This window comes from Stegodyphus dumicola, chromosome X1 (assembly GCF_044657685.1).
Source record: "Stegodyphus dumicola isolate Sdum_Otavi_A_Nest chromosome X1, ASM4465768v1".
In the NCBI taxonomy this organism is placed as follows: domain Eukaryota; kingdom Metazoa; phylum Arthropoda; class Arachnida; order Araneae; family Eresidae; genus Stegodyphus; species Stegodyphus dumicola.
The window spans coordinates 71,612,564-71,631,671 of record NC_140780.1 but is presented as its reverse complement, the minus strand read 5'-3'; positions in this window follow the sequence as shown (position 1 = coordinate 71,631,671).

Sequence of the window (19,108 nt, the reverse complement as noted above, 5' to 3'; positions counted from 1 at the left end):
TACAGGATAGTTTTTCTGATATACAAATTCATGGATTTTCAGATGCATCAGAATACGCATACGGAGTAGCCATCTATTTACGCTGTAGAAGTGACAATAATTTATCTTCACATTTGCTTTGCAGCAAGTCCAGAGTAGCTCCACTAAAACCGCTGACAGTACCTTTTGGTGGTCGTGTGTGCTTAATGCATGATATAACTAAAGGAAATAAGAGTAGACAATCTCCTATAACAAAAGAATATATTAAATACTAAATTACAATTTAAATTACATTGCAGAGATCAACACAGAGCTCGGAACACAGTTCGTGCTAGCGTCGCGTACCTTGTCCGACGAGAAGTCTGAGTGAGTAAAGATGTCGCTTTGCTGCTCCGATTAAGAACTGGATTTTACACGTGGCGCCATCTCGTGAATAGAAGTTGAAGTATCTGTCGGAACGCCACAGTACTCCCCCCCAAGTACCATCGGTACGTTATAAGTACTTTGGGTTAAATTTAACCTTTCTTCCAGATCTGGTAGTTTTAGGTTGCTCTTTAACGGGATGTAAGCTTTCTTCCGGGAGTGATGTTGATGAGGAAGTTGTTGGATCTTGCATTAGAAATGCTGGTTTGAGACGATCGATTCCAATCACTGATTGTTTGCCATTGCAGATGATGGTGAAATGTTTCGGTGTTCGTTTGACAACTTTGAATGGACCATCATATGAAGGTGTTAAAGTTGGCTTAATTGCATCGTTGCGCACGAATACGTGCGAAGATGTCTCAAGCGCAGGATGTACAAAATAGCTTGGCTGGTTATGCGAAGATGCTGGGGTTGGCGAGATATTGCTCATGGTCTCACGTAAACGTTGAAGGAATGTTGGAGGGTCGATAACTGGAGTAGATTCTGGGTGAAAGAATTCACCTGGCAGACGGAGGGTTGCACCATATAACATTTCGGCACAAGTGCTACCAATGTCTTCTTTGAATGCTGTGCGAAGACCAAGCAAGACTAGGGGTAAGGCTTCTGTCCAGTGTGTGCTACTGTGGCACTTCAGACCTTGTTTGAGAGATCGGTGAAAGCGTTCCACCATGCCATTTCCAGATGGATGGTATGGTGTTGTGCGAATATGGCGAATGCCAAGAAGAGAGGTGAGGGATGCGAACAAGTGACATTGAAATTGTCGGCCTTGGTCAGTAATGATGGTGGTAGGCATGCCAAATCTTGAAAGCCACTGGAAGATGAATGCTCGAGCTACAGTTTCAGCGGATATATTTTCAATAGGAATGGCTTCAGGCCATCTTGTGTACCGATCAATACAAGTGAGGAGGTAAGTGTAACCATTTGAAGGAGGCAATGGGCCAACCAAGACCAAGTGTACATGATCAAAGCGTCTTGCTGGAAGGTTAAATTGTTGAATGGGGCTGTGAGTGTGACGGGATACTTTACACCGTTGACATCTAATACATGAACGAGTCCATTCTGTGATGTCTTGATTCATCGCTGGCCAGACAAATCTGTCTGCGATCAGCTTTTTGGTGGCACGGATTCCAGGATGTGCCAAATTGTGCAAGGCATTAAACACTTCACGTCTAAAATTGACAGGAATATAGGGACGTATTCTATTGTTCTCTATGTCACAGTAAATTTTAAGCGTTGGATCAATGTGCAGCGGTTGTAACTGAAGGGAGGTTTGTGGATTTGAGATTAGGTTCTTGAGTTCCTCATCATGCAATTGAGCTTTTGCAATTTCAGAGAAATCTGGGGTAGTGAGGTTGATATTGTTTACCCGAGACAAGGCATCAGCGACACAATTATCAGTACCAGAGACATATCTGATATCTGTACTAAACTGGGCGATGAAATCCAGATGTCGAAGCTGACGAGGAGAACATGAGTCAGAGTTTTTTCTAAAAGCGAAGGTTAATGGTCGATGATCGGTGAAAATGATGAAGTCGTGTCCTTCCAAGTTGTGCCGGAAGTATTTAACAGCACAGTACACAGCAAGTAGCTCTCTGTCATATGTGCTGTATTTCCTTTCTGCAGTAGTAAGTTTTCTGGAGAAGAATGCCATTGGGGAAAGTCCTTTAGTGGTATGGGCTTGAAGCACTGCTCCTATGGCCGTGTCAGATGCATCTACCATTATAGAGAGCTGATCACTAGGTGAGTGATAAGAAAGTGTGGCTGCATTTGCCAGATCGTGTTTGCATTGCACGAATGCTCCAGATGCAGATTCAGTCCAAGGGACAACTCGTTGATCGTTTTTTTTTGCTATTCTTCAGAAACTCATGTAGGCAGGCTTGTGTTTTTGCGGCATTTGGCAGAAAGCGTCGGTAGAAATTTAACATTGCTAGAAAACGCTTCAGTTCAGAGATGGTTTTGGGCTGAGGTAGGTCGTGAATTGCTTTGACTCTTTCCGGTAAAGGTTTAACTCCGTTCTGGGTGATAAGACATCCAAGAAAGGAAACTGAGGGTTGACCAAGTACACATTTGGATGGATTTAGTTCTAATCCATGATCTTTAAGGCGAGTGAAAATCTGACGCAGATGTTTAAAATGTTCTTCCGCATCTGTAGATGCAACCAGGATATCATCAAAATATGGGATGCAGAAATCGAGACCAGACAGTACTTGGTGTATGAAACGCTGAAATGTTTCGCCAGCATTGCGAAGGCCAAATGGCATATATAAGTACTCAAAGAGACCAAATGCTGTAGTCACTGCGGTCTTGGGCACATCTTCAGCATGCACTGGGATCTGATGATATGCTCTGGCAAGATCGAGGGTAGAAAATATGTTTGTTCCATGAAAAAGATGGGTACAGTCTTGGATATGTGGGACTGGATACCTGTCAGGGACTGTGACGGCATTAAGTCGACGATAATCTCCACAAGGCCGCCAGTCACCATTAGACTTTTTAACCATGTGAAGTGGACTGGCCCATGGACTTTTAGATGGGCGAATGGTTCCCTGTGCTAGCATGAATTCAAATTCTTTGCGAGCAGCTTTTCGCATCTCTGGAGAAAGACGACGAGGCTTGGAAAATACAGGTGGGCCATGTGTTTCAATGTGATGATACACTTCTGGCTGATGAGTATGCTGCCCTGATTTGGATGGGTTTAAAATGTCAGGGAATTCTGCTAATAACCGATGAAACCGTGTGCTGCCCGATAAAACACTTATGTTGGTAGGTACGTTTGATACGTGAGAAGCTTGGCCCTGTGATGTCAGCTGAGTTGTAGCATCAATTAAGCAATTATTCTTGACATCCACTAGAAGGTGGAAATGTGTCAAGAAGTCGACACCAATAATTGCTTGAGTTACATCAGCAATAATAAAAGGCCAGTTGAAAGTCCGGCGCAAGTTTAAATCAAGTGTCAATAGTTTGGTGCCGTAGGTTGCAATTTGGGTACCATTGGCTGCATACAGTACAAGTTTATTAAGTTGGTGAGCATTTGTTTTAGTTCTCGGGAGCACTGATATGTCAGCTCCAGTATCTACTAGAAAACATAACTGAGTTGAACGATCAGCCAGTACTATTCTGTCGATGTGGCGGACATTCTGTTGGCCAGCAGAAGACCGCCCATTTAGTTTCCCGCTTGTACAAAAGTGCATGGAGGGGCACACTTGCGAGCTTGAGAGCCGAAATTCATATGATAAAAACATATGCCACTTGTGGGTTCTTTGTACTGCGTTCGAGTATTATGACGAGATTGACTCCTGCTTCGGGCACGAAATTTATTACGTGGGCCTTGATTTGATCGATTGTATCTCCGTGAAGCATGAAGACTTGTAGAGAGTTCAGATACTTTTTTGGTCAATTCAGCCACTTGTTGTTCGAGGGATGAACTGGAAGGTGCAGCATTAGCAGCACTGATATAAGCTGGAGTAACAAGTTCCTTAATTTTGTCAGCCATTGCTGCTAAACAGGTTAGATCTTCATTGGAAGCAGCAAGAATTATTTGTATGTTATTAGGGAGACGCGAAAGCCATAGTGGCTTCAACAAGTCGTCACTAAAATGGCTTCCTGCCAGATCACGCATTCGTGACAGCAAGTATGAAGGTCGCTGATCTCCAAGTTCAAGTCCTTGTAGTAAAGTACGTATTTTTGAAGATTCACTTTCTGAATAGATTTCAATGAGCCGCTGTTTCAGTTTGGAGTATTTATCACAATCAGGTGGTTTGAGAATTAAGTCATGCACTGAATTCAGAATATCAGACTCAATTGCTGCAACTACATGGTTGAATTTTGTAGAATCCTCACTAATGCGAGCGATAGAAAATTGTGCTTCGATCTGAGCGAACCACAATGAAGGATTATTTTTCCAGAAAGGCGGTGGCTTCACCGCAACGCGTGTGATTTGTGGCTCTGGTGGAATATCGTCGGGCATACTGATAGATAATTTTCACTTTAATTAATAAACACTTATCAGCACAAATATTGTAGCATGAGGATACACTATTGATATTTTACCATGATAACAATAAATATTTTAACCATGCAGAAAAAATTTACGTAACGATACACACACAAATAATACAGGGTCAGCAATCACACACACAAATAATATTTTACCGAAATGCGTTTGAAAAGAAACCCTTATTTGAGAAAAAATGATGCGTTAATTTTGTATTGCGCACGCACAAAATCACCACTTCACACTGCTAAGGCACTTTCGAAGGAAAAGGAAATCACTCCTGTAGCACATGGGGAAAAAAATCACTACTTTCGAACACTGAGGGAAGAATTTTGCCGTAGCACGTTGCAGAAAAATTACTGATGTAGCACATTTAGCGAAAATCACTATTGTATCACATTTATCACAAAAGTTGAATGATCGAAGAATTATTGCACGACTGGCGAAGTCAGCGGAACGGAACAGATCACATTGATGATTTGCTGAAGCTCCTTGCGATGATATGTACGACTTTGAAAAAAAAACACAAGCAATATATATCAATACATCTAGAAATAATTGAAGGGGTACGTTGTAGCATACGTTTAATGTCCATATTCGTTGTTATTTTTAGTCAGTGCTTCAGAATGCCTTGGATGCACGTGGCTTAGGGTCGTTGAAAATCCATTGTCAGTAGCGTGCTCAGTCAAAAGGTCACCACTTTTGGTGGTCGTGTGTGCTTAATGCATGATATAACTAAAGGAAATAAGAGTAGACAATCTCCTATAACAAAAGAATATATTAAATACTAAATTACAATTTAAATTACATTGCAGAGATCAACACAGAGCTCGGAACACAGTTCGTGCTAGCGTCGCGTACTTTGTCCGACGAGAAGTCTGAGTGAGTAAAGATGTCGCTTTGCTGCTCCGATTAAGAACTGGATTTTACACGTGGCGCCATCTCGTGAATAGAAGTTGAAGTATCTGTCGGAACGCCACAACCTCGACTGGAACTCTGGATAGTTTTTTTGATATACAAATTCATGGATTTTCAGATGCATCAGAATACGCATACGGAGTAGCCATCTATTTACGCTGTAGAAGTGACAATAATTTATCTTCACATTTGCTTTGCAGCAAGTCCAGAGTAGCTCCACTAAAACCGCTGACAGTACCTTTTGGTGGTCGTGTGTGCTTAATGCATGATATAACTAAAGGAAATAAGAGTAGACAATCTCCTATAACAAAAGAATATATTAAATACTAAATTACAATTTAAATTACATTGCAGAGATCAACACAGAGCTCGGAACACAGTTCGTGCTAGCGTCGCGTACCTTGTCCGACGAGAAGTCTGAGTGAGTAAAGATGTCGCTTTGCTGCTCCGATTAAGAACTGGATTTTACACGTGGCGCCATCTCGTGAATAGAAGTTGAAGTATCTGTCGGAACTCCACAGTACTCCCCCCCAAGTACCATCGGTACGTTATAAGTACTTTGGGTTAAATTTAACCTTTCTTCCAGATCTGGTAGTTTTAGGTTGCTCTTTAACGGGATGTAAGCTTTCTTCCGGGAGTGATGTTGATGAGGAAGTTGTTGGATCTTGCATTAGAAATGCTGGTTTGAGACGATCGATTCCAATCACTGATTGTTTGCCATTGCAGATGATGGTGAAATGTTTCGGTGTTCGTTTGACAACTTTGAATGGACCATCATATGAAGGTGTTAAAGTTGGCTTAATTGCATCGTTGCGCACGAATACGTGGGAAGATGTCTCAAGCGCAGGATGTACAAAATAGCTTGGCTGGTTATGCGAAGATGCTGGGGTTGGCGAGATATTGCTCATGGTCTCACGTAAACGTTGAAGGAATGTTGGAGGGTCGATAACTGGAGTAGATTCTGGGTGAAAGAATTCACCTGGCAGACGGAGGGTTGCACCATATAACATTTCGGCACAAGTGCTACCAATGTCTTCTTTGAATGCTGTGCGAAGACCAAGCAAGACTAGGGGTAAGGCTTCTGTCCAGTGTGTGCTACTGTGGCACTTCAGACCTTGTTTGAGAGATCGGTGAAAGCGTTCCACCATGCCATTTCCAGATGGATGGTATGGTGTTGTGCGAATATGGCGAATGCCAAGAAGAGAGGTGAGGGATGCGAACAAGTGACATTGAAATTGTCGGCCTTGGTCAGTAATGATGGTGGTAGGCATGCCAAATCTTGAAAGCCACTGGAAGATGAATGCTCGAGCTACAGTTTCAGCGGATATATTTTCAATAGGAATGGCTTCAGGCCATCTTGTGTACCGATCAATACAAGTGAGGAGGTAAGTGTAACCATTTGAAGGAGGCAATGGGCCAACCAAGACCAAGTGTACATGATCAAAGCGTCTTGCTGGAAGGTTAAATTGTTGAATGGGGCTGTGAGTGTGACGGGATACTTTACACCGTTGACATCTAATACATGAACGAGTCCATTCTGTGATGTCTTGATTCATCGCTGGCCAGACAAATCTGTCTGCGATCAGCTTTTTGGTGGCACGGATTCCAGGATGTGCCAAATTGTGCAAGGCATTAAACACTTCACGTCTAAAATTGACAGGAATATAGGGACGTATTCTATTGTTCTCTATGTCACAGTAAATTTTAAGCGTTGGATCAATGTGCAGCGGTTGTAACTGAAGGGAGGTTTGTGGATTTGAGATTAGGTTCTTGAGTTCCTCATCATGCAATTGAGCTTTTGCAATTTCAGAGAAATCTGGGGTAGTGAGGTTGATATTGTTTACCCGAGACAAGGCATCAGCGACACAATTATCAGTACCAGAGACATATCTGATATCTGTACTAAACTGGGCGATGAAATCCAGATGTCGAAGCTGACGAGGAGAACATGAGTCAGAGTTTTTTCTAAAAGCGAAGGTTAATGGTCGATGATCGGTGAAAATGATGAAGTCGTGTCCTTCCAAGTTTTGCCGGAAGTATTTAACAGCACAGTACACAGCAAGTAGCTCTCTGTCATATGTGCTGTATTTCCTTTCTGCAGTAGTAAGTTTTCTGGAGAAGAATGCCATTGGGGAAAGTCCTTTAGTGGTATGGGCTTGAAGCACTGCTCCTATGGCCGTGTCAGATGCATCTACCATTATAGAGAGCTGATCACTAGGTGAGTGATAAGAAAGTGTGGCTGCATTTGCCAGATCGTGTTTGCATTGCACGAATGCTCCAGATGCAGATTCAGTCCAAGGGACAACTCGTTGATCGTTTTTTTTTTTGCTATTCTTCAGAAACTCATGTAGGCAGGCTTGTGTTTTTGCGGCATTTGGCAGAAAGCGTCGGTAGAAATTTAACATTGCTAGAAAACGCTTCAGTTCAGAGATGGTTTTGGGCTGAGGTAGGTCGTTAATTGCTTTGACTCTTTCCGGTAAAGGTTTAACTCCGTTCTGGGTGATAAGACATCCAAGAAAGGAAACTGAGGGCTGACCAAGTACACATTTGGATGGATTTAGTTTTAATCCATGATCTTTAAGGCGAGTGAAAATCTGACGCAGATATTTAAACGCAGGCGACACTACAGCATTACTTTTTAAGCAACATTACCGTCCGTCTACTAGACAGGGACAGCTTCCATGATAGACAAGTGATAAACGTGAGAATTGTTAAGTGACTTAAAAGAAAAATATTCTTTATGCATTGAATGAAAACGGATAGTGGTGGATAGGTACTTCTTGCACTTGCAATCAAATTATTGGTTAAAACTCATCACGCAATGCGCAAAAGCGTGGCGATGATTACATATTTCTCAAAACATATATATAATGAACTTGCAAAACATGCAAAGATTACTGCCACAGCACACTCAATATTGAAAAAAGATGTTAACTTGGCCAGAATCTTACTACGAGAACGGATTTGTGGACCTGTTTTTAGAATAAGACTCAAAATGAAATTACATGGGGATCTCCTGCTAAATTACATGAAGGGTTACCTGTAGTATTAATATATGTAACATTAATATACTAATTATATGTAATATTAGTAATCAAGTGAATGTTTAAATTATTTTACAAGAATCTTTAGGTAATTAAGTTTTCATGTGTGTTCTTATTATCTAGTTTCTGAATATCCTCTTTCTGCCGCTCGTACTAGTAACGCCCCTTTGGGCGGGTCATAACGCCCAAATTTGGAAGCTAAACTTTAGAGCGACATTAGTTTAATAATTTAAAAAGATAATTGTCATTAAAATAAAATATAAGGTATTTCCATCACTTGATTTAAATGAAAAAGAAATGAACACAAAAATGATTCATTTCCATTGCCTGATAGTGGGCAGGGTCCATTGAGGGGTACACTTTATAGGCGGGCATAAAAGCTTGAATAGCCCCGCCCCATTAGTTCGGTTATGCGAGTTCTTGCTTCATTAGGTACATATAGTAAACCGGGATACACAATTAATAGAAACTAAGAGTAATTATGGCATAAACCAAAGTGTAGAATCTATTCATAAACAACATACTATATGTATAAAGTCGAATGTGTTTCAGCTTCTTAACATCAGTTCCTCCCCCCAACTGGCGATTTTCTTTACCTGCATTTGGCGACATTTTCCGAAAAAATCCTAAAATGACATTTTCCTTAGCATTCCTTACATTTGCTTTTAAAGGAAGTAAAGCTCTTAGTTTTTATCTTCAAAATAATTAAACTTAGTGCTTCTTTAACTATGATATTCTCTCTCAAGATACGGAATAGCTGGATGGAGAACTAAGTGCCGAGAAAGATAAAAATATTCACTCATTTTAATAAATGCAAGTGATGTACGGCTCAAATAAGCTTTAATAAATTTATTCTCTTCATCATTGTTTAACAAAAATAAATAAATAAAAGCCTTTTATTGACAGAACTATTAGGGGTATCAAAATAATGTATTTTATACCTCTATTAACTTTCAGTGTTCTGGAATCAAAATTTTGTTTACAATGTGAAAAAGAAGTAATTCGAATATTGGATAGCTACAATTTTGTATGATGTTCAACCTTTTATGCAAATGAATTATTTTGCATTTGATAAAACAATTTAGGGATTTTTTATTTTCGTTAAACTGGTCAACTTAACACAGCACATTAATGTACCTGACTTCAAAATCAATATTTAGAATTTATCGCATATTTCCTTTTAAATTAACCATATCTAAAAAACATTATTCGTTGTTTTGCTTAAGTTTTTATTATGAGCTTTCCTTCTCAGTTATGCGATACATATCATAATAAATAGCTTTTTCACTTGTAACCTATCAGGATTCTGCCTATCAACAGTCAAGTGGAGTACACTGCTGAACTCTGTTTGATAAGAGTTCAAATCCTGGCAAATTGGTTGTTTGCAATGCTTTTTTTATGTTTTTTGTTATGTATAACATGTGTCTAAGACAGTTCACCTTAGGAAGCTCTCCACAAAAGCATCTCTCTTCTTAGACATATATCCATCATGTACTTTGCCATATTCAGACCGACTGTTAGAACATTATATTTACACATACTTGGTAGCATGGGAAAGACTGTGAATTGTGTGAAAAAGAATTTCTCTTTCCCCTTAAACACTGAAGTATTATGCAAAACTACAGTATTTTGTAAACATAAGTCTTTTAGTACTCATACTTTCACATTAGTTTCAAATATTATTTAATGTTGCACATGGCTGCATCTGTGATAATGAAACCGGTTTATACAGCATTTGAATTGAAAAGTAAGGTATCTGGTGATTGACGGCAATTATACAGATAATAGACAAGGTTTCTTAGTAGTATATTAATACAGATCTATCAAATAATTAATATGATAATAGTGTCTTATAAATAATAACTCTTAAAATCAGTACAAGAATTCCCTGCTATGTTTATCTGTTTGCATTTCTTTATGCATCATTTAAATTGATTTTTAGACATCTGTTTATTTTCTTAATTGTCTATGCCTGAAATTAACTATTAATCTTTTCCCAAGCAAACCAGTTACTCTGGAATTTGTCCAGACCTAGGCTATATTCAAAATTGTTGAGCTTTATTACTTTTTACTATACTATAAAGCAGAAGTTGCTTTAGAACAGAATTTTTTTGAAATAACGTCTATTCTTTTGTGTAGGGAATCAGATCAGCTCAATTTTTATGCAGAATTTCTGCTGAAATATAATGCTAAGAACAAAATTAGCATTATGTAAATCACATGCAGATAATGTTCACTGATTTTCTTTGTTTTCCAATGCATGCATTTTCACTGGATGAATAAAATGTTTATCTAAATATTATCTCATTTGCAGGAGAGAGAGAGAAGAGTATTTCCTCTGCTTCTTTTTTTTTTTTTTTTCTTTTTAATTAATTTGGTATCTGTCATTTTGAAATTTTACATTTTTGCAGAAACTCAAAAGACCTTTTATTCACAAGCAATTTATTTGCAAATGAAAGCTTTGTAAAAAACAAATTATTTAAGTGACGCTTTTCTACCTCATCACCAAGCAGGATTTCTTAACTGTGGGTCATAACTCCAAAAGGGGTTGCAAAAATTTATTTCAGGTGCACGAATTAAAGGAAACAATAGTTGCAATCCCTTCATTGTATTTAATTTATTGCATTTTCTATTCGGCAGAATTAAAAAATCATAATACTAGTTAAGTTGAGCTGTAAATTATATTTATATATAGAAAAATACCACTAAGTGCATCATAATAGTGTTATTACAATCCCATTTCAGCATATAACTTATTTCAGAATCAAAATATGCCACAAACACACAGGTACATAGCATCTTGTGCCCCACAGGCTTGTCAAGAAAAAGGTTGGAGCCACTGTATTTGCTGTAGTGATAACTCTTTTCCAGTATAATGAGTTATATCTCTTTTATCCTAACAAGTGCATGCATCAGAAGAGCAACAAAATATAGTATTTTACTGTGTTACTCAACTAAGTGGTATTTATTTGAAAAATTATTAATAGTGATGTTGCTATTTATATTTTAGGATAAAATTATTTTTTATTTATGGATAAATGGTTGAACTTAAGGAAAAAAAAAAAGTAATAACAAAAATGGCGATGCTACTAGTTCTGTTCAAGCAAGATCTTGTAATCGAAAGCATGGACCTACGATGCAAAACAAAAGTATGATGAGATATTTTCTCCAATTTGGTTTAATTTTCAACAATTGTGCTGCTAATGAACAATTTCTTTGTTGAATTTGCAATAACATTTTAGCGAATTAGAGTACGAAACCATCAAAATGAGAAAAGCATCTCAACTCCAAGCATCCTGCATATGTCAACAAACTAAAAAAAGAATATATTGAACAACTGCTAAAATCTTGAAATGAAGGAAAATGATATTGTGAGAAATTTATGACTGTTACTAAAAAACATTTATTCATGCTACATGAAGTTTCATATCTGATTGCTTAAAATAAAAAGTCATGCACCATTACAAAAGATCTTGTATTAAAATTAATTAAACTATTAAAATGGTAGAAATATTTTACAGAAGTAAATATGGTGATGGAATTTGAAAATTCCTGGATCAGGCGATATCGTCACCAATAGAATTACTGAAATTAATGACGACAAATCTGAACAACCCAATATTAGACTTAAAAAAGGCTCAAATTTTCAATTCATTTGGATGAAACAACTGATATTCAAAAATTAGCCCAGTTGTCAATGTATGTCAGCGACATTCATAAAGAAAGCTTTGAAGAAGAATTGTTATTTTTTTTTTTTTTTTTTTTTTTTTTTTTTTTTTTGGTCCTTTGGAAAGAGGGAGAAGAGATACATAGTAAAGATGATTAAGTTTTTAACAACTGAAGGTTTAGAACGGAAAAAATTTTATTGAAGTATTTGCAGATGGTGCAAACGTTAAAATTGGTAAATCATTTGTTAAAACTGCTGGTAATGATCATGTAACTGTTGCCCACTGCATAATCCAACATAAGGCCATATCACAAAGAACAAAAAAAAAAAAAGGTTTGAGCACTGTGTCCTAATGTCAAAATTATCACTTTTATTAACAGCCATTTAGTTTCAAATCTGTAAAAGATGTAGACTCTGAATAGAAAAATTTATTACTACACACAGAAGATGTCAAGATGGTTTAAAAATATTATTGTTATGAAAAGATGAAATTATTATACTTTTAACCAAAAGAAAATCTGCTCTTGTTGGTCATCTTCAGAATGATTTATGATTATGAAAGCTGTATTTTTCGTCAGATATTTCTGAGAAACTAGATGATTTCAACTTGTCTGTTTGTGCAAAATCAGCAGTACATTTGCTCTGAATGATTAAATTGGTATTAAATATATCAATGTTTGGAAGAATAGGGTGGACAGCAATTCATTTGAAATGTTTTTTTGCTACTTTTATTTTTATAATTGGAAAAAATAACTGTAAAACATTAATTGCAAAAAGTATTATTCATCAATTTAGAACCTAAGAAACATAGTTTTGCAAATATTTTATATCGAATTTTGCTTTCAAAATGCTACCTTGGACTCAAAAACCATTTTTGATTGACATTAATGTGATTAATCTTCTGCCATATAAAGCCGAACAGAATTTCGCCAATCTGTTGAGTGATTCAAAGAGGTCTTGAATTAAAAAGTTTAAGGAGCACTGTCATCAAGAATTAATTTGCCTTATATGTTGTGTGTACAGTTATACAGAGGAAATCGAATGTCCTTACATATATACTTAAAAATAAAACCACTTATGAGATTATTGTTTCATTAAAACATATCTAGTTAGTTATAAGACATAACTCTTAACAAAAAAGCCACAACATTTTTAGAGAAATAAGGTACCTGAAAAGAAAATAAGTATATTCTCTTTTGTTAAGCACTACTAATTTTGATAATTATGAATACTGAAAGTATCAAAAATAGTTGGTAGCTTACTAAACATCTATCTTAAGAAAAATGTATAGCTTATATTAGCTTTCTCTAAATGTGCTATTGGTTACCACACTTTCAGAAAAGTTTGATGATTTGATCATTTATATATATTACCAGATTTTGAAACAAAAGAAAAACTTGGTTTTATTTGACAAGAATTGTTAATTTCTATTTGAATGACTGGCAGTAATTTTTTTCAGGGCTTTTCCTCCAGAAATATTACCTTAAAATCAATTATTTGATATCATTGTTTTCCCATGAAAAAATACTTTAAATCTCATTATTTAATAACACTGTTTTTTTATCACTTGCTTAATATGTACTTTCTTTTAATAGAAGAGATTTTGCATATTACAATAACAGTTAGCTTTTTTATAATCTGAAATGAAACTGCTTGTTAAGTGTAGTCATGAACTACAGTGGAAAAATTTTGATTAAGGAGTAAACTAAGCTGGTATACAATTCCTAGTAGTTTGAAGGATATGAAAATTTGATAAAGAGAATCAATTTGTATTTTTGTGATGCAAAATTAATTGTCAAATGAATTGTATTTTGTGGCATACATATACTAATTTAAACCTTTTATATGTAACTAATTGTAATTGTAGTGATGCAAATCCCAAAAATTTACATTATTATATGCATATCAGTTTAAAATCTAACAAATTTGACCTTGATATTCTAAAGGCATTTAAAATTCCCAAAGTGAATCACAGCTCATTTCTTGTTAGACATCTTGAGAACAATCATCTGTTCATCATCCAGCTGCATTATATTGGTGGCATAACTAGGAGAGGACATGTGTCCCCAGGCACAGCATCCAGGGAGTGCCAAATTGCTATTCTCCATTGCATCTTGGAAAACAGGAAGGACCATTAAATCTTCAGTTGTCCCAAGGCACTGAAAACCTTACTTACACTTCTAATATCAATGAGAAATAATAACTGAACTTATGATATTGGCTAAATACATTACAACTTTGAAATAAACTCACTTGAAAGATAAAATAATGCTATAAATGTTTAGATATCAGTAGTGACAAAAAGTGGTTTCTTACTGCACAGTTTAATCTCAAATTTGAGATTCCCTCACCCAAAGTGTATCAGATGAAGTGATTAAATAATGCTACAAAAACTGCAGCCTTGAACAGCTTAGTTTTGATAAGAAAAGACTAATGAAATGTGGTATTCCTATTGCAGAGTTTAATATCAAATTATTTTGATATTGCAGAGTTTAATATCAAATTATTTTGATATTGCAGAGTTTAATATCAAATTATTTGATGTCTTTTTTATTTATTTAATTTTGGTTAGCTAGAAAATATTTAAGTATAATTTCTAAATAAACTTTTTATGAAATGTTTGAAGAAAACCTTTTAACAGCATTAACCATTAAACAAAGGTAGCCAACTCTTATAAATATGACTTGTTGGTGCTTCAGGCATTGAACCCTAGGGTTTTTACTTGTTGGTGGGGTAGAAAATACAAGAACCAGTCAAATTACCCTGAAAATTAAAATTACCCTCAATCAAAGAGATGGTGAACATAAAGGTGTCCAAGGCTGGTAGCAGAAATGGGAGATTAAATAAACAGTTATTGCTGAGATGATTAATACATTACTACAGGAATTTAAATGATATAAATAAATTGCATAGAGGCAGTACGCTGATGTTACATAGATAAAAGGTATATAAATAGAACTGAAATTAAGGCATGAAATAGTTGTACTTACAGGAATTTTAAATAGCCAAATACTGTTAATACTTCACAATGCAGAAATAATAAGTATAAATCCAAAATGAGTGCTTTTAGATGTATGGTAGAATAAACAATATAATAGTTACATGAAGGCGGAGCAACTCACCATGAGTGGTAAACAAAATTAAGAAAGCGAAAAAATAAGGAAAAGCAAACTGCAGATTTCACAAAATCAATATTTAGTATTGTGGTGAATTATTCTAGGCCTTTTGTAAGGATGGTCAATGGTAGGATTGTAGTTATCAAGATTTTTAATATGTTCATAACTGGAATTTTGAATCTTTTGAGAGAATTTGTGAGACCAAAAGTAACTTTAGGATAATAACGAGTATTTATTCACCGAGTAACGAATACATACGGGTACAAAATTACTAGTTACTTCCACAGCACTACTTTTTAAGCAAAATTGCCGTCCGTCTACTAGACTGGCACGGCTTGCATGATAAAAGCTATGTATCTGAAGTATGTGATTCAAAATCAATATTTAGAATTTATTGCATATTTCCTTTTAAATTAACCATATCTAAAAAACATTATTCGTTGTTTTGCTTAAGTTTTTATTATGAGCTTTCCTTCTCAGTTATGCGATACATATCATAATAAATAGCTTTTTCACTTGTAACCTATCAGGATTCTGCCTATCAACAGTCAAGTGGAGTACACTGCTGAACTCTGTTTGATAAGAGTTCAAATCCTGGCAAATTGGTTGTTTGCAATGCTTTTTTTATGTTTTTTGTTATGTATAACATGTGTCTAAGACAGTTCACCTTAGGAAGCTCTCCACAAAAGCATCTCTCTTCTTAGACATATATCCATCATGTACTTTGCCATATTCAGACCGACTGTTAGAACCCTATATTTACACATACTTGGTAGCATGCGAAAGACTGTGAATTGTGTGACTGAAGTATTATGCAAAACTACAGTATTTTGTAAACATAAGTCTTTTAGTACTCATACTTTCACATTAGTTTCAAATATTATTTAATGTTGCACATGGCTGCATCTGTGATAATGAAACCGGTTTATAGAGCATTTGAAATGAAAAGTAAGGTATGTGGTGATTGACGGCAATTATACAGATAATAGGCAAGGTTTCTTAGTAGTATATTAATGCAGATCTATCAAATAATTAATATGATAATAGTGTCTTATAAATAATAACTCTTAAAATCAGTGCAAGAATTCTCTGCTATGTTAATATGTTTGCATTTCTTTATGCATCATTTAAATTGATCTTTAGACATCTGTTTATTTTCATAATTGTCTATGCCTGAAATTAACTATCAATCTTTTTCCAAGCAAACCAGTTACTCTGGAATTTGTCCAGACCTAGGCTATATTCAAAATTGTTGAGCTTTATTACTTTTTACTATACTATAAAGCAGAAGTTGCTTTAGAACAGAAATTGTTTGATATAACTCTAAATCAATGAAGGAGTGACTTCTTATTAGGAGGCGGGGCATTTATCTTTAATTTTTTTTTTCCTGTGTAAATTGGTAAATGATACTTCTTCAATCTCTTCCTCTTTCTTTCTGCCTCCCCCCCCAAAAAAAAAAACTGGTGTTTGATACCACTGCCTCTACGTGAAGATCATCAGTCTATGATTTTGCAGCAACAGCCTGGCTTGTTGAAGTTATAATTAATCTAGTTTTTAGTTATTATTTATGCCCACAGATGGCGTTCTTAGCTCAAATGTCCACCTCTGAGCCCAAAAAAGGCAGTGCGCACAAACTACAATCTCAAATCCCAACCAGATCCTTTTGATCTTTGCCGCCTGGTAAAGTCCACTTGAAACAGCGGGTGTGGAAGGTTGATCATGGCGAGGGGAAACCGGCAGAGAGTGTGGTCAAAGAAGCTATAGTGAGAAGAAGTCAAGCTTCGACTGCACAGCAACGCCACGGAGAAAAACTGAGTCTAAAATGTGTCTTTTTTGACAACTTTACAGGCGTAAATTCAGGTTCTCTGAAATTCATTCACGCATGCGCGCTAGAGCCAGAGAGTTTGTCAACAACATCGTAGAAGTCGTCATAGCAAAGAAGCTATAGTGAGAAGCTTTTCAGAATTTACGAGTTATTTTTTTCAGGTTTGACAAGTTAATTTTTTTTTTTCAGATTTTGCGGTGTGCGCTTCAAGTAAAGCATTTTTTCTCTGCTTATTTTTGTAGCTCTTATTTAATATTTTACAATATTCTTTTAGCTGTTATTTAAAATATTACAATATTCTTTTCAGAATTTACGAGTTATTTTTTTCAGGTTTCACAAGTTAATTTTTTTTTTCAGGTTTTCCTTTCAGATTTTGCGGTGTGCGCTTGAAGTAAAGCATTTTTTCTCTGCTTATTTTTGTAGCTCTTATTTAATATTTTACAATATTCTTTTAGCTGTTATTTAAAATTTTACAATATACTTTTCAGAATTTACGAGTTATTTTTTTCAGGTTTGACAAGTTAATTTTTTTTTTCAGGTTTTCCTTTCAGATTTTGCGGTGTGCGCTTCAAGTAAAGCATTTTTTCTCTGCTTATTTTTGTAGCTCTTATTTAATATTTTACAATATTCTTTTAGCTGTTATTTAAAATTTTACAATATTCTTTTCAGAATTTACGAGTTATTTTTTTCAGGTTTGACAAGTTAATTTTTTTTTTTCAGGTTTTCCTTTCAGATTTTGCGGTGTGCGCTTCAAGTAAAGCATTTTTTCTCTGCTTATTTTTGTAGCTCTTATTTAATATTTTACAATATTCTTTTAGCTGTTATTTAAAATTTTACAATATTCTTTTCAGAATTTACGAGTTATTTTTTTCAGGTTTGACAAGTTAATTTTTTTTTTCAGGTTTTCCTTTCAGATTTTGCGCTATGCGCTTCAAGTAAAGCATTTTTTCTCTGCTTATTTTTGTAGCTCTTATTTAATATTTTACAATATTCTTTTAGCTGTTATTTAAAATTTTACAATATTCTTTTCAGAATTTGCGAGTTATTTTTTTCAGGTTTGACAAGTTAATTTTTTTTTTCAGGTTTTCCTTTCAGATTTTGCGGTGTGCGCTTCAAGTAAAGCATTTTTTCTCTGCTTATTTTTGTAGCTCTTATTTAATATTTTACAATATTCTTTTAGCTGTTATTTAAAATTTTACAATATTCTTTTCAGAATTTGCGAGTTATTTTTTTCAGGTTTGACAAGTTAATTTTTTTTTTCAGGTTTTCCTTTCAGATTTTGCGGTGTGCGCTTCAAGTAAAGCATTTTTTCTCTGCTTATTTTTGTAGCTCTTATTTAATATTTTACAATATTCTTTTAGCTGTTATTTAAAATTTTACAATATTCTTTTCAGAATTTACGAGTTATTTTTTTCAGGTTTGACAAGTTAATTTTTTTTTCAGGTTTTCCTTTCAGATTTTGCGGTGTGCGCTTCAAGTAAAGCATTTTTTCTCTGCTTATTTTTGTAGCTCTTATTTAATATTTTACAATATTCGTTTAGCTGTTATTTAAAAATTTACAATATTCTTTTCAGAATTTACGAGTTATTTTTTTCAGGTTTGACAAGTTAATATTTTTTCAGATTTTACAAGTTATTATTTTTTTCAAATTTACAAGTTATTTACTATATCTTTTGCTTATCTGTGAGCTAATTTAAGATTTTACAATATTCTTTTCAGGTTTTACAAGTAAATTTTTTCAGGTTTTCCTTTCAGATTTTGCAAGTTAATTTTCTGTTTATTATCGTGCTTAACTTGATTATTATTTCAGAAGTAATAAGGCATATATATTCAGCACTGTTTTTATCCTTAATTAATTACTGGGCGTTATTAAAGTTTGATTTTTTACTTTTTGGGTAACAAACATTTCCATTAATTACCTTTTTTTCTATGTAAAAACTCTGGTTTGGGAATACTTACTTCGAGTACCAATTTTTATTTTTCATAGGTACAGAAGAAACTGAAAAGTATTTTTTTTTTTTTTTTTTTTTTTTTTTTGCAAAGCTGTTTCTTATGCTTGGTTGATTTTAAATACAGCATTATTGATATATATTTCCGTACAATAATTTTGGTTTTTTGTTATGAATATTATGCGCTAAGTTA